At 38.1% G+C, this 17074-nt stretch overlaps 1 protein-coding gene across 1 annotated transcript in view; it reads right to left on the bottom strand.

Annotated features, from left to right (window-relative positions):
• CDH2 (cadherin 2) overlaps positions 1-17074 on the bottom strand; it is a 213869-nt gene that overhangs the window by 165111 nt on the left and 31684 nt on the right.

Raw genomic sequence — 17074 nt, 5'->3', positions numbered from 1 at the left:
TGTCAGTTTTTTTCTTTGATTTTTCAATAACCAAATATAAAATTAAAGTGGATTTTTAAAAAGTGTATTAATAGGCCACACTGGAATATATAATTAAGTTCTAGAAGACTTTTTAAATTGTAACGAAGTCCCATAATCTTACACTTATATTATTTCGTAGATTATGCATCAAGAACTATAAGTGTGTAATATAATAAGTATGTGCCTAATATATATATATCAGATGTATATATACTTATTTCTCATATATTTGGCTACCCTCCAAAGAACCTTGACTGCTGAATATATTATGCAAAGGGCTATTTTACTATGTCTCAATGGCATTTGTGAATTAAGAAACTAACTGAAGGCTGGGTTTAGCATTACCCCCATTATTAACGGGGCTGCCTCCCACAGAAGGACACAAACACACAATAAATAGATTGAGCTTTGCCACACATTCAACACACTATTTATTCAGTTCTGGCAGATACACCAGTGGTACAAATCAAAGGCTATCTGAATTGCTATTTTGCTTATGTTTGAAAGTAAATTTGTAAATTAATTTCACATTGCAGCCCACACTGGACAGGTCAATGCCCATAATCTCTAATGACAATAGATATTTACACAGGTTTCAGACGTATCCTATCCCACTGAAAACAACTAGGCATTATATATTATGTGATTGTTGTCCCTTTTACCTGCAACAGACACTAGAACTGCCATTTTGTGATCTGGTTAATAGCTACTCTACTCAAGATTATGATGGTCTTTCAAAATATCTTTGAGTCCAAAACTGACATATTCCTCATGCAAAGCAATTTTCTCTTTAAAAGAATTTACTGGGCAACCCGGTGGCTCAGTGGTTTAGCACCGCCTTCAGCCCAGGGCCTGATCCTGGGGACTCGGGATCGAGTCCCACATCAGGCTCCCTGCATGGAGCCTGCTTCTCCTTCTGCCTGTGTCTCTGCCCCTCTCTCTCTCTCATGAATAAATAAATAAATAATCTTAAAAAAAAAGAATTTACTTCCTCCACTATGATACTTTTAAATCATAGCTATAAAGACTTTAAACTCATGAACAAAACACGTAACTACCTGCATATAAAAAACTATCTACAACTTAAGCAAATACACTTTAATTGTGGTAATTATCAAAAAAAAGTAAAAGGTAAAAAGACTTGAAAGAAGGTGGCCTTGATGTCTTTGATAAGCATAAACCAAAGATAATACATTAAAACTATTTTTCTCAAAGTCCAGTCTATAATTTGTAGAACAGATGGGCATTGATTAGACTTTAGTTCTGGCCACAACTTGGAAAATAGAAAGAATTAACTATAAAATCTGAATCATGACTCTATAGGTCATCAATCATAATTTATATAACTTTCTTATTACCCATTTCTAGGACATTTAGAACTTTGTAAGAAAAATGTTATTCGGTCAAAAAGCATAGCCAGTCATCAGAGGTCTCTTTCTACTGGAAGAGACAGAAATCTCTGAGGCTGAGTACTTCCTCTATCCTAGAATGCAAGGCAAAGGCAATGCTTTTCAAAGTGCAGCTATAACAACAGATTATTAGTATCATCTGGAATGAAATGGGAAATGGAGTCAAGGGTAAGCATATTGTCTTGTGACTTATGTGTGTGGTGTGTGTATATACACCCTCATATACATTCATACACACATACACATATATATGTAAATACAGAATCATGATATGAAATATATTTCTGGCAATGTTCCCCAGTCATAACAATTTGAAAACTAGTGCTCTAACGGACATGGGTATATATTCACCCATGTAGGACACCTGCGAAGTAATCACACCACACTTAGCTGACGTCTCTAAGGCAGAATTAATTGGCAAAAGTCCTGAGACGACAGAGAGCTTCAAGATGTGAGCATAGCAGCTGAGCAGGCCTCTTCCAGGGAGCCTCGTCGGAGAGGATTTGGGCTCTGTCCCCAGTGACTAAAGTCTAAAATTGTGTTACCTCCTCTGGGGCGCAGAGAGCTGTACTGCTGCCAATACTTTCTAGAGTGGAATTTGACTGTGAGAGCAAGAACTTCTCCAGAAGAGTGAAATAACTACATTTCCATGGGAAGCTGAGACTTCAGTAATCCCAAATTTTGATGAGCTTCCTTCAAGAGTTAATTAAAAATTTAAAATCAGACACATATATGGGTACATACACTCATCCATTCAACGGAATCTTTATTTTTAAAAACAGCTCTTTACACCATTTCCTCAGCTAACCAGACATATAACCAAAAACAAAACAAAAAACAGTTCCAAAATTCTGAGAAAGCAATGTCATTTCAGTTCAATAAATACCACCTAATTTGTTGACAGAATGACGTACACAAAATAGCTCAAATAGAATATTCTAAGTTCTACCGTATTTGACAGTGATAATTTCCTTTAAGTTTCTTCTGCCTTTTTCACAAGCCTACTATTATGTAATAAACTTTTTTTCAAAAATACTAAAATTTATGTTTTCTGTTAGGAATTTGCTATAGACTGAATATCTGTGGCCACCCAAAATTCTTGGGTTGAAATCTATTCCCTGATACATGGCATGTGAAGGTGGGGCTTTTAGGAGGTGATTAGGTCATGAGGGTGGAGCCCCCATGAAGGGATTAGTGTCTTCATATTAAAAAAAAAAAAAAAAAAAAAAAAAGGTGAGCTCCTCCACCATGTGAGGACAAAGGGCATTAGGACTTCCCAGGCTCCAGAACTGTGAAAAAGAAATTTCTGTTGTTTATGAGTCATTCAGTCTATGGTATTACCTTACGGCATCCCGAACAGACTAAAGGAAAAAAATCTCAGAGAGTGAATTTTCTGTCAATTTTTAAAAATGTAACACTCTTAATGGCTTATGCATCCCTACTTTGTAAGAAGAGAGGCCACAGTTGTAAAAATGATCATAGCAAGGCCCCTGTGCAAGCACACTGTGGGTTTTTAATGACAACACCTCACTTCCCACCTAGGCAAGTTACAGAAACACTGATAGAATCTTCGCATAGCAACATCTATCACTACCATGGTGATTTTCTATTAAGATCTGACCTAGAAAAAGCCCTTAATTTTCCTTTCTGTTCTATCTTACAATATATTCTTACAAGAAAATCAAAATATTTTGGAAGATATTTAGGAAAAAATTGGTCCATTTAGAAAGAAAAAAAAAATTAAGGAGGAAGAAGAAATTATTCCCAAAGCAGTTTCATGTAGTTTAAAACAGTGTGATCCTACAGCCTCGCTAAAATCTCCTTTTACCCAAATACTTTCCACCAGTTCAAAATTATCATCCCATTTCCACCTTTCTAAGTTACTAAGTACTTTATTTTTCTTTAAATTTCCAAATTATTCCTTACAGTAGATGATATTCTCCTTGACCTCACTACCTATTTCTCAGTAAATCTCCAAACTGTTGTTCAAACTCATTCATGCATTTAATCTACCCACTAGTGTCATGGCCAGGATGTCAGGCATTGTGCTAGGCACTGCGGGTTCTGGACAAATAAGTGATACAGTCTCAATCTCACAGAGATGACTACTATCTCAGGCCCATGGCAGAAAAGCACAGACTCCCTGATCAAAGCAACACCTTTTATTTTTCCACCTTGATATTTCCCCTTTCTGGCCATAACCACATAAACCAGCTTCTTGATCCCCCAAAGTTATGAAGTCTATGGCCTCATCCTAAGACCTTCAACAAAACCCACTATCAGCTAGGATGCAACTCACTGCCCATAACAGAAAACTCATCTCATGCTGCCTTACACAATCGATGGGGCTTATCAGCTAACATGACCAGAAGCCCAGGAATAGGAAAAGCTCTGGATCATATTAATTCAGCTGTTCAGTAACTGCATCAAAGGCCAGGTTTCTTTCCTTCCTCTCCACTTTGCTGGGAAGTGGATGACTAACAAGAACTCTTGACATTATCTGCTTCTTTGTTTCCACCCAGGGAGGGCGAGAACCATGGAGGGAAAGTGAAGAACATGGGCATTGGGGTGGGGGTAGGGGGTGGGAATGAAGGGACAAAAGATCTAGACATGGGTTGAGAGGAAATACTTCTTTCCTTACACTTAAGCTCATGGTTCCAAAGCATTTCACTGTGGTCAGGGCTATAATGCATCTTCCTTAGAACCAGAGGTGGATTAAGCTTCTCCTAAAGCTACGAACTGTGTGGGGTTGCCAGGAGTAGACAGCCAAAGAATAATTGAGGACGGAATCTCAGGAGAGGTCACTGTGATGTCTATTACATAACGGACTTCACACAAAACATTATTCATCCACTTTTTAATGCCTTTAAAGTCAGTTTCATCCATAATGTCCTCTGCAGAATCACTAACTGCCTAATTCTCCTTCCCAGCTCTAGAGACCCCCCTCATCAACCAACTCAATCCCTCACTCTGGCACTCAAGGGCCTTCAAGACTTGGTCCTGTCAGTCTACAATTTCGGGAAGTAATCTCCAATAAAAATCTGCCTCCTATGTCGATCTGATCGCACACACATACTCCTTATCCATCTCTCCTCCTTATCCCTAAACTGCCATTCTCAAACAGTAGCTCAGCTGCCTCTCCATAAAGTCATCCCTGCCAGATCTGGTCTCTCATTGCTCTGAATTTTCAGGCACACCCTATGGAGACAGCATGGTACATCGGGAAGAGCACAAGAATGGAAATCACACAGACCTGGGTTCAACTTGGGTACCACCACTTGTCTTGGGTAAATCCCATTAAAACTTTTTACCTCTTAATTTCCTTACCTGTAACAACGGATTACCTCTTTTGCCAGACCATTTTATTAAGGACCTGGTGCATCACTTGATAAATTTAAAAAAATCTATTGTCATTATTGAACCATGAGATCCCTTGTTTGTATGTAATCTTCTGATTCTGGTTCTCATGCACTAGGTCTTCACTTAACAAGTATTCTGGGGCAATCAAGAGGAGCCATTTCTATATCTATGTCCAGATAACTGCTGGCCACTGGGTCTAGGCAAAGCCAAGGTGCTGCTTCACGAGGGCTACATCTGTCTTCTATCATCTTCCATAGAAATGAGTTGCTATTTCTTAAGTAGAAAACATTCATGGCATAAGAGTATTCTGGATGGAATGTTCAAAGTCAAAAAAGGTAGAACCCTGGGTACACTTACTAATACCTCAAGGAAACTGAGTAAAGTTTTGTGATCATTCATGGGGAAAAAAAAAAAAAAGAATGGTAAAATGAATGGGTCCTGGCAACACGAATTTTCAAACACCAAACAAGTAGCAGAGTACTGCAAGTGGGGGATGGGAAGTTGAAGATACATGTCATGCCTCATCAGAACCAGCTTTTATGAGAAGCACTGACCTCATAGGTAGAGGAGAAGGACCGTATAATGGACAGAAATCAGAAGACAATATCCAGACCACATTCAGCCACTTATTAATCTTATGATTCTAGGTGAATCACTTCACCTCTGTGAACTCAATTTCATTAAATGAAAATAGAAATGTTCCCCTATCACATACCTCTACTGCACCCCCTTGTCCTACTTGACTCAGAGTTTGCAGCAGCTAAATAAAATTTATTAAATTTCTGAAGAAGTATAAGAAGCTATGCAAGTAAAAAAAAAAAAAAGCTATGCAAGTACAACACATTTATAACAATCCAATGTGAATGCCAAAGGTAAGGTAATTCTCACAAATTTCAATATAGCAATGATGAAATCCATATTGCAACTACTAAACATCATATATGAATAACCAGCAAAACAAAGAATGCATCTGTTCTTAATTGCCTTGTTTATTTAAACGGCTGCCTGAAAAATGATAAATTACAATTATTATTTGAGATGCGTTAAACAATTAGGACATTTAAATGGAACAGTACCAAACCTCTGACAACAGGGCACTAATATGGACTGAGAATTCATGCTAGCTGCTAATTTGCTAATCATTAGTGGAGCGACAATACTGTACCAGAGCTTTATCAGTTTGAGTAGTGTGAGATTACCTCATAAGGGACCATTTTCCTACAACATAAATGCAACAAGATGCTTTACTAAATGTCTTCGGCATCAACAGAATAGATGACAAGTCAACAAAAGATGCCACTGCAGATCTTAGTGACTGAACTGAAGGAATAATTACATAGATGCATAATGCGAAAATCTGCAGGATTGAATTTCACAAAGGAATTAGAAGAACAAATATTCGGCGCTGTTGAGATCTTTTCTCTGATCATTTCATTAAGGTGGCCCATTCTTTTTGGCCTTGAAAACCACACAGAGATCCTACACAGAATAATTTATAATTTAAGTGATTCCCACAGATTGTAACTATTTTCCCCACCACCACAACTAGTAAGTCATAGCTGGGCACTGACATTTTTCCAAAGCAATGCACGCTGACTTCCTTACACATGCCAGAAAACAAATATTTGTTTAATAGAAGTACAGAACACAAAGACTTCCCAGGCTCTGAAAATTTCCACATCCACACATTCTTAAATTCATAATACCTGCTAATCCAGAATAGTTAATTTAAAGTGAATTTCTGAAATAATAGATAAAATAATAATGGGATGGCCCTTGTTTGTAGGGTTTTTTTTTTAAGATTTTATTTATTTATTTGAAAGAGGGAGAGACAGCGAAAGATGGGGTGGAGAGGCAGAGGGAGAGCAGGCTCCACGTTAAGCAGGGAGTCTGACATAGGGCTCAACCCCAGGACCCTTGGGATCATGACCCTAGCCAAAGGCAGATGCTTAACTGACTGAGCCACCCAGGTGTCCCCCTCATAGGGTTTTGGAATGTAATTTAACTGTCTGATGGGCTGCCGCCTTCAGCCCAGGGCATGATCCTGGAGACCCAGGATCAAGTCCCACATCAGGCTCCCTGCATGGAGCCTGCTTCTCCCTCTGCCTGTGTCTCTGCCTCTCCCTCTCTCTCTGTGTGTCTCTCATGAATAAATAAATAAAATCTTTAAAAAAAAACCCAAAAACAAAAAACAAAAAACCAGTCTGCTAAGTAAAGTCAAATGTCAGTGCAAAAGGAGAGCATCAGGAAAACCAGCTGATGTCAGAGGAAAATCAAAGGCACTATCTCCGTGCTTCTTCTCCGGACAAAAACACCGTTAGTTAAACCACAATATCAGCAAGCAAATGAAGCAGCCAGAAAGGAGGAGATTTCAGCAGTAGGAATTAACTGGAAGTAGAACTTATGAGCCATTCTCTTTGCCATCAATGTTTTTTAACCAGGTAAGTGCAGAATCTTGGTCTAGTTATTCATTCACACTTTATACTAGAATTTACTATTTTCCTTATTTGAACATCTGGTGAAATAAATATCAAGATGTTTAAAAACAAACAAAAACATAATAATAGTGTATATAGATATGTTCTGATCAATCATTAACATGAGCAAAGGTTTCATCAATGTCTATTTTAAATGCAGGTAGTATTTGTCCAAAGACAGAAAGTAGGCTTCCCTATTAAAAAAAAAAAAAAAAAAAAGAGGAAGTAATGTGCAATCTCCTAGGTGTAATCTCTCTAAAAATCCATCTGATCTGTATTTCTGTCATGGATATACATATTAAATCTAACTATGTCCATTTGGTGGAAAACCATCTCGATTTGAATCACCTGGAGTTCACTTATCATGCATGCGTGTTCTTAGGACTAAGACTTCAAAATCTGGGATAGGGCTCAGAATTTGAATTTTAACAAGCTCTCCCCAGGGCAAACCTCAAACACCTCAAAATCTGAAAAACAATGAGATTGGCTTAAAAAAAGTTAAAATAAGAGAACTTTGGAAGAGTTAGTGCCAGTACTTCTTAATAGAGATGCTAGGAACAAAAGTTACACTGGAAATAATAAAAGTATATAAATAGTACAGAATCATGTAACAGTCAATTTAATAGGCAGTGCAATTAAAATCTGATGAGTTCTTTTGATAAAGGGATACTCCTTCATACTACCAGAAATCTCAAGATGAGGTGAAATGACACACTGTCACAAAACACGATCTGCTCCTACAGGGGGGGATTGGAAATGCATGACCTGGTGTTAACAACACCAAACTGTGGCCGGCTTTCTCGGTTTCATTCTTGATACAACTTAGATTATGAATATTGGCATCAAAACTAGATTCCACTTGGGAAAAAAGCCTTAAAAGACATTTTCCCCCAAAGCAACAGCAAAGTAAAGCATCCATAGAAGGAACTTCATCCACACTGAAGAAGGAAAAATAACAGGTCAAGGTGACAGTGACTTTCTCTTACAATTCAATAAATCCCAACCAGAGTGCTCTATAAAAGATTCAACAAGGAACAATTGAAGAAGTAAACCTGAAACTCCTACAAAGACATGATTCAAAACACAAAGTTACTGAGGGCCTCCCCCACCAAAAAAATAAGAGTGCAATTCAATTTTCAAATTTTCAATTTGAAAATGTAATGGATTTTCCATAATGGGTTCACCTTTGTTCTATGTTCTACCAGTTTAGGGGACAACTATTTCCTGGCATAGAAGTCCCCAAGATGAAACAGAAACTTCGTAACAACTTAGATGTGATTTAAAAGATATATGCATTCTTGAAAACAGATATATTTTTTATATTTTGTTAAAGTTAATGAAATTCACTTTTCAGTAGGAATCTGAAACAGTAGTAAGTGGGATGATCTAAATCCCTTGTTATTTATACCTTCATACATCTACAACAGGCCTTTTCTTCATGCCTGATGTTAAGAAATTTTATTTAAGAAAATCATAGGCCATGAACTGAAATACAGTTTTATCATGTCTCTTGAGGTTGCTGTAGGCTGCAACTCATTAACCCCCTTTTGGTCATTTAATAATTTAAAGTGTGTGTGTGTGTGTGTGTGTGTGTGTGTGTATGGTTTACTCCCATCGATTTGGCAGCTTTTGTCATCTAAAACTTGTAGATGTTATCGTACACCCTTTGTTCAAATGAGGATTTAAAGTAAGTACTGGCATTGATTTCTGAGGCTACTATGTGTTTGGGTTGCCAGTGGGGTCTCCAGATGATGTTGAAATGAGGGCCTTTTTGAAAAAAGAATCAACTTACAGGTCTAACATTTGAGTTCAAAAATCAATTTTACAAGTGCAAGATGGTACGCAGTTCATCTGAAAAGCACCCAGGAGTTTTAGTGAACTACAGTCTTCACAGAGGCCAACAGAATGATGCAGCGGGAAACAATGCCAAGTTCACTCTGGGCTGCGCTAGAAGGGCCGCATCCATACCAAAAGCAGGAATGCCCTTGCCGCCTGGGCAGGACACAGAAGGTATGAGGTCGGTGGTGGAGGGAACCTCAGTTTCCTCTACTGAAAAGAGGGAGCAGACCCGAATGTTCAAACACCGCCTAAGAGACCACTTGATGCTTAGCTGTGGCAGAGAAGATTCAAGGAACCAAGGTGATGGTGTTCAGGTTTGTGAAAGACCTCTACATGTTAAGTTCCTACTATAGGGGTTTCGGCTGTCTTGTTGACCACCACTGCCTGTTCCTGGAAAAAGGCCTGACATATGACAAATGCTCAGAAATACTTGTTGAATGAAAAATGATGAAATGAATGACCTCAGAGCATAAGAGAATATACTTGCTGTTCTGTATGGTGCCAAAAGATTAGACAGGCACCAGTGGGTAAAAAATTTAGGAACATATGCTCCAGTTAAACTTTTTAAGAAACCACTTTTTAACAGTTAGAGCTCTCCAAAGACGGAGCAGACTTTGTAAGGGAGTGATCTCCTCCTCATTTGGGGGAAGGGAACAGCAGTGGTATTCTTGCAGAAACTGGATAACCATCTGTCAAGGATGCTACAGCAATGAAAACACTGTTTACATCATCGAACACCACAAGGGTTTCATTTTTATCCTATCTGCCATTTCTGTAGAGCAAACCTTCTGCTGACATGAAATCATCAAGCTGAAATGAAGGATTTTAAACCATTTTAGGAGTGACTCAACAAAATGTGTTAGAGTGGTTCCCAAATGCAGGTACATAAAAACATCTGTGGAGTTTGTCATAAATACAGGTTTCTAAGTTCCACTTGATCTCATTTCTCTAGTCGGCTCCGTGACTTTGTCATAGCAATTAGCTCCTCTCTTCAGCACCATCACCATCCCCCACTCGAGTCTGTGCCGTCATCATGCAAACCCATCACTCCCTTCTTAAAAAAATATCCTCGATTAACCCTGCTTCTCTCTCCAATAATCACCCAACTTCTCTCTTCCTTTTAAAGTAAAACTCAATCTGTATTCAGCTTCCCGCCTCCACCTGACTGTTGAACACACTCAAATCAATGACACTAGTTACTCCATGTTGCGCTATCAGTGGTGAATTCCCAGTCCTCATTTGAGTTGATCCTCCACAGCAGCATCTGGCACAGATGATCATGCCCTCCCTTTAACACATTACTTCACATGCTTTTGAAGACATCACACTTACTGATTTTTATCCTACCTCCCTGGCCACTCTTTCTCAGTCTCTACTTCACCCCTTAATCCTGACTTCCTAACACTGGAGTGCTCAAATTCTTGATACGAAACCTTTTCTTTACTTTCGTTGGTTTTCTCTTCCTCACACTGGGCTCTTTAGTGATTTCAGCCTGGATCCTGGTTCTACTTACTGTTTATACACTTAGCACTCCCCATTAGGCAGCCCAGCATACTCCACTGAACCCCAAACCTGTATTTAAATGTCCCTTTGGCATCTCTGGTATTCATCTCCACAGTTTCAAACCAAGTTCCTGAGCTTTTCCATCACAGTGACAAACATCCTTCCCAGCGTTCAGACAAAACATCCAAGAGTCATCCTTGACTCTGTTTACACACCATCCATCCAAGCCATCAAACCCCATCAGCTCTATTGTTAAAACAGATTCAGAGAATATACTAGAACTTTGATCTCACACCATATACCAGAATTAACTCAAAATGGGTCAATGACCTATATATGTGTTAAAACCATACAAATCTTAGAAGAAACAATGGAATAAACCTTCATGACCTTGGATTTTGCAATGGATTCTTAAGATACAACACCAAAAGCAAGAGCGACAAGAGAAAATACAGATAAATTGGCCTTCATCAAAGTTAAAAACTTTTGTGCATAAACGGACATGATCAAGAAGGTGAAAACACAACCTAGAGAATGGGAGAAAACCTTTGCCAATCATGTACCTGTTGAGGGTCTAGCATCCAGAATATATAAGAAACTCCAACAAAGGAAAGACCAAAAACAAAAAATCCAATTTAAAAATGGGCAAAGGACTTGAACAGACATTCCTCTGGAAAAGAGACACAAATGATATATATGAAAAAATACTCAATATCAGCAATCATTAGGGAAATGCAAATCAAAACCACAAAGAGGTAACACTTTGCATCCACTAGGATGGCTACAACCAAAAAAATGGAAAATAACAAGTTTTGGTGAGGATGTGGAGAAACTGGAATCCTTGTATATTGCTACTGGGCATGCAAAATGGTGCAGCTGCTATGCAAAGCAGTTTGGCAGTTCCTCAAAAAGTTAAATGTAGAATTACTATATGACCCTGCAGTCCCACTCCCAGGGATATGCCCCAAAGAACTGAAAATAGGTACTCAAAAAAGTGTATGTATACAGATGTTCATACCAGCTCTATTAACAACAGCCAAGAAGTGAAAACATCCCAATGCTCATCAACCAATGAAGAAGTAAATATTTTACAGACAATTTTTAAACCATGTACATACATATGTACATATAATGGATTCCTATTTGGCCATAACAAGGAATGAAGTATTGACATGCTACAAAGTGGATGAACCTCCAGAACATTATGCTAAATGAACGAAGCCAGATACAAAAGGTTTATGGGACTGGGTGGAGGGAGACGGTTTGGGAGAAAATGCTTAATGGATAAGGAGTTTTACTTTGAAGTGATGAAAATGATTTGGAACTAGACAGAGGTGGTAGTTGTAAAACATTGAAATGTACTAAATTCCATTGAATGGTTCACTTTAAAATGGTTACATTTATATTATGTGAATTTCATGTCAATAAATTATTTTTAAAACTATTCAGCATCCAACTCTTCTCCTACCTCTACTGCTACCACATTGGTCCAAGCTGCCGTATATTCTCACTGACATCATCACTAGTCTCCTAAGTGGTCTCCTGGTCCCCTCTTATCCCATTTGTTTTTCCTGAACACAATTGCAAGAATGATACTGTTCTGAAAGCCAGATGGTGTCTTTCCTCTGTGAAAGCCCTCTAATAATTTTTTACCTCCTCATAGTGAAAGCCAAAGTCCTTACAAGGCCCCACACAATGTGGCCTATTATTGCTCTTACCTCACCAGACGTCATCCCTGACTAATCTGTCCCTTCTTCTCTCCACACAGATCATACCAGGCTCCTTGCTGCTCCTTCAACATTCCAGACACACTCCTAGAAGCCTCAGGGCCCTTGCACTTGATGTTTGCTCTATTTTGAATGCTCTTCCCTCAGATATCTATAGCTCTTGGACCATCTCCTCCAACATCAGTTCTTACTCAAATATCTCTTATGCAGTGATGCCTCCCCTAAGCATACTATTTAAAATGCTGAACCACACATTCTCCCTATTTCCCTTCTCTGCATTATTTTTCTCCATAGCATTTACAGCATCTAACACACAGTAAATTCCATGTATTTACTGTGTCTATTTTTTACTCCCTACTAGACGCTTACTAGAGAACCTAAGGGACCATGAGAAATGGGCTCTCTGATCTTAGAAGGATAGATTTTAAACCACTTGACTGCCTGCTTGCTAATATGTTTGCCTATGTGAATGGTGACTTACTTTCTTTAACGCAGACTGGTTGTGAGTTTGTGAGAGAGCAGGCCTTACCTACTTCAAATCACTGAAGGCTATAAATAACTGTTAAAGGACTAAGGAAAAAAAAAGTGACCACTCAAGCTGGCTTATCTTGGTTTGCAGCATTGCATTAAAAAAGATGGACCTAAAATACATCAAAAGGGATATAAAAAATTCCAGGTATTAAATAAAGTCTAAATGATACTATGAAAACAAGGATGAAATTTCTTAGTTCTTACATTGATCTTATTATACCCTTAATTGCTCTTAAAAAAAAAAAAAAAACTGTCACGCAATATTAAAACAAGGTCTCTACCCCTGAGAATCCACATGGCTGTATTTCATTTGTAACTCCTTGGAGCTAATCATAATATCCAAGAGAACAATCCCAGTACTTGGTCCTCTTCCCACAATCACTGGAAATCAGTAAAGTTCAAGTGGCTAGCCAACTTTAGAAACAAGATGTTTATAAACCTGCCTTTCAAATATTTAAAAACATTTACACATTCAATAACAAAAAATAAAAAAAAAATACATGTCAAAATTAAAAAAAAAATTAAAGCAAAACCAGGTTTTCACAATTTAATACAAGTCACAAATACAGCCAGCTACTTAAAATAAAGATGGCTTCCCAATTCAATAACACATATACAAAGTACTCATATTTATTTAAAAAGTAGTGCAGTTAAAAAAAAAAAGTAGTGCAGTTGTAAAGTCCTGCTAAAGTAATAAAAAAATATTTTAGTACTGTCATCTAAAGATACCATACACTACAGCTTCCTCAGAGCTTGTGAATGCAGACAAGCCTCAATCAGTAAGTAAACTAATCTAAATCAAATTCCCTCCAGTTGAAAATAATCATCATGTCCTGCCCAGAGTTGGTGAGTATAAATGGATTACTGAAAATATTCTTGGTAATTGCAGGTTGCTATTTATGTTGACCAGAGTCGGAGGAGTTTACTTAGTGAAATGTCTAAAAAGCATGCAGACCACCAATGCGCAACATACAGGAAAATCACTCTTGACTTCCACCCTAAAAACAGCCTGGATCTTCTCTGCAATGTCACGGTGTGGTTGTTATTTCATAGTGTCAGATACACTGCTGGTGACAAAATGAAAATTTATGATCGCAGTTATTTTATTTTCAGGTAATATGCTACCCCAAGAGATTTTTCTAGTTCAGCGGAGTAGAAGATAAATACTAAAAGCTAAATATTATTTTTCAAAGTCCTAAATTTTTCTGCTTGTAAACAAGTATGCACAAAATATGAGTGGTGACAATAATTGAAACGTCTTTTTTTAATTATAGGGAACTCTGCTTTCCTTGTTGTTACCAATTTCCAAGCATGTCTAGTAACACACAAGTCATGGTGTGAAGTGGGAATATAGAAGACCGGCTCTAAGATGAACTTGTCACAAGACACCTGGCCAGTTGTTAGCTCTCACTCTTTCCTGGGTTATGCCATAACATTTTATTCTGCATTTTAATCATCACTATCACCAGAATTAAATTAGGAATCAGAAAACCCAAGTTCTGGGGCACTAGGGTGGCTCAGTCGGTTAAGCATCTGCCTTCTGCTCAGGTCATGATCTCAGGGTTCTGCAATTGATGGAGCCCCATGTGGGGCTCCTGCTCAGTGGGGAGTCTGCTTCTCCCTCTTCTTCTGCCTCTGTCCCCCACTTGTGCCCCCCCCTCTTTCTCACTCAAATAAATAAAATCTTTAAAAAAGAAAAAAGAAAACCTGGATTTTAACCCCAGATCCTCAGCTACCCATCTAATGAGCTGTATAATCACGGGAAAAGCCTATAATCTCCCTAAGCATCAATTTGCTTATCTGCTAAATTAGGGGAGGTGGTATAAATACTTTTCAAGTGGAACAGAAAAATACAAGGTAAAAATGAGTATCCCAACATATTACAACTGATCCTAACTTATAAAGGCAAACACAGAGAATACCACAGGATAAAAAAAGGAATGTTTTTCACTTGAGGGGAAATAGAAAAAATGAAAAAATTACAGAATTAAATGGCCATGAAGATGTAGAAAAGAACTAACATACTTTTAGCCTTGGAAAGAAGTGTCCTACAAAAATGTTAAAAAAAAAAAAAATTACTGTCAATAGTCTAAGTTCCCTTTGGCCTAGTAATTCTACTTTTGAGCATAAACTCTCCAAAAAATATCCCTAAAGAAAAATCAAAGTTCTCTAAAAAAGCATCTCCATAGCAGCACTATATGTAAGAGAGAAAAATTGGAAACAACCTGGAAGTGCAAAAATAGAGGCCCAGTTAAGAAAATCTGGTTCTGCTAACAAAATGGAACAAAGGTCTATATGGACATTTTTTAATACTGAACTATTCTCAAAAGAGTGGAAATATTCAACATGGTATCACATGCAATGTAAAGGTTGATCGTAAAATACATTTTTATTTATGATGTTATAGAAGACATACCGATGACACCCGGAAGAGAAACTGGAAGGACAGAAGTAGTTCATTGGGTCTTTTTATAAAATTCATCACAACAGCAAAACACAAAAGACAGATGGGAGGAAAAGATGCTCTCCACACTACAGCCCAGCTTTGACATTTTTATGCGTCTTCTACTTGGCTTCACTAACATGACCAATACCAAGTTATATTTTCATCTAATGCTTGATGTTATCCAAGCACTTTCATGAAGATCATGCTGTTTTATTTTTTGAAAAATTATCATCATTCATGACACCTCTACACAAAAATGTCCAAGTTCGGTACAAGGACTAGTGTGCCAGGGATGTATCTTTTGAAACCATACTAAATATATTGTTGGGCTCCCCTAACCCTAAACGTCATCAATGAGAAATCAGAGGAAACATCAAGAGTAATGGAATTACGATTTCAGTGGGTGTTTATAGACTCAAAGTAAACTTTAATACAGTAGAACTTGGGGCACCTGGGTCGCTCAGTGGTTGAGTGGCTGCCTTCAGCTCAGGTCGTGATCCACTGGTCCTGGGATCAAGTCCTGTATCAGGCTCCCCGCAGGGAGTCTGCTTCTCCCTCTGCCTATGTCTCTTTGTTTCTCATGAATAAATAAATAAAATCTTTTAAAAAATACAGTAGAACATGCCATTAGGCAAATGCCTTAGAGAATTATTGTATATGTCTCATGTACAATTCTTTCCTTAAACACCATAAATCACAAAACCTGACAAAAGTGGTGGGCCTAACAATAGATCCCTTCTAGATTTAGTATATGCAAGGTAAATGAACTTACTACAGTGCACAGAACTCATGAACATAGTCATGGCATAGTATTTGGGTTCAGTGGACAGATGCACCTTTGGGTTAATAGCCCACTAAAAACTCCAAAAAGATATAAGAGGCAAAAATATATAATCCTTTTTTTTAAGATTTTATTTATTTTTTATTTATTTATTCATGAGAGGCACAGAGAGAGAATGAGAGGCAGAGACACGGGCAGAGGGAAAAGCAGGCTCCATGCAGGGAGCCCGACACGGGACTTGATCCCAGGTCTCCAGGATCATGCCCTGGGCCAAAGGCAGGAGCCAAACCGCTGGGCCACCAGGGTTGCCCTATATAATCCTTTTAAGTAACAATTCTCCAAAGGAAATATAACTGGCCAAAACACTCTTTAAAAAAAAAAAGTGGAGGGCAGCCTTGGTGGCTCAGCGGTTCAGCGCCACCTTCGGCCCAGGGCATGATCCTGGAGACCCGGGATCGAGTCCCATGTCGGGCTCCCTGCATGGAGCCTGCTTCTCCCTCTGCCTGTGTCTCTGCCTCTCTCTCTCTTTCTTTCTCTCTCTCTCTGTGTGTCTCTCAAGAATAAATAAATAAAATCTTTAAAAAAAAAAGTGGATATTTCACAAAAGCCTGTGTAATAAGTTTTCTTCCTCACCCAAAGACATTTTTTTCTACTAATCAATATTTTGAACTTTATATTTTAAGCTTTCAGGCGCTGGCATCCTTTAGCATATTCTATGAATGATAAAGAGAAAAGTAATGGTGTGGGAGAAATGGTTTGAAAAAAAGAAAGCGTAATGATAAACAAGGTAACAATTAGGCATACCAAAGCATCTAAGTTCTATCAGAGACTGTGATATGCACTTCTCTCGATGATAGGTAGAGCACAAAGTTAAAAGTAGTTTGAATCTTTCACATTTATAGCACTAGCAAAATCCCAGTTTCTAGGTTATACTGAAAAGACCCTGGCAAGCAACTATGCCCAATTTCTACTCTTTCCGG

The sequence above is a fragment of the Canis lupus genome, chromosome 7 (assembly GCF_011100685.1).
Source record: "Canis lupus familiaris isolate Mischka breed German Shepherd chromosome 7, alternate assembly UU_Cfam_GSD_1.0, whole genome shotgun sequence".
NCBI classification, from domain to species: domain Eukaryota; kingdom Metazoa; phylum Chordata; class Mammalia; order Carnivora; family Canidae; genus Canis; species Canis lupus.
Note: the sequence above shows the minus strand (reverse complement) of the source record. Positions and strands in the feature narration are given on the sequence as shown.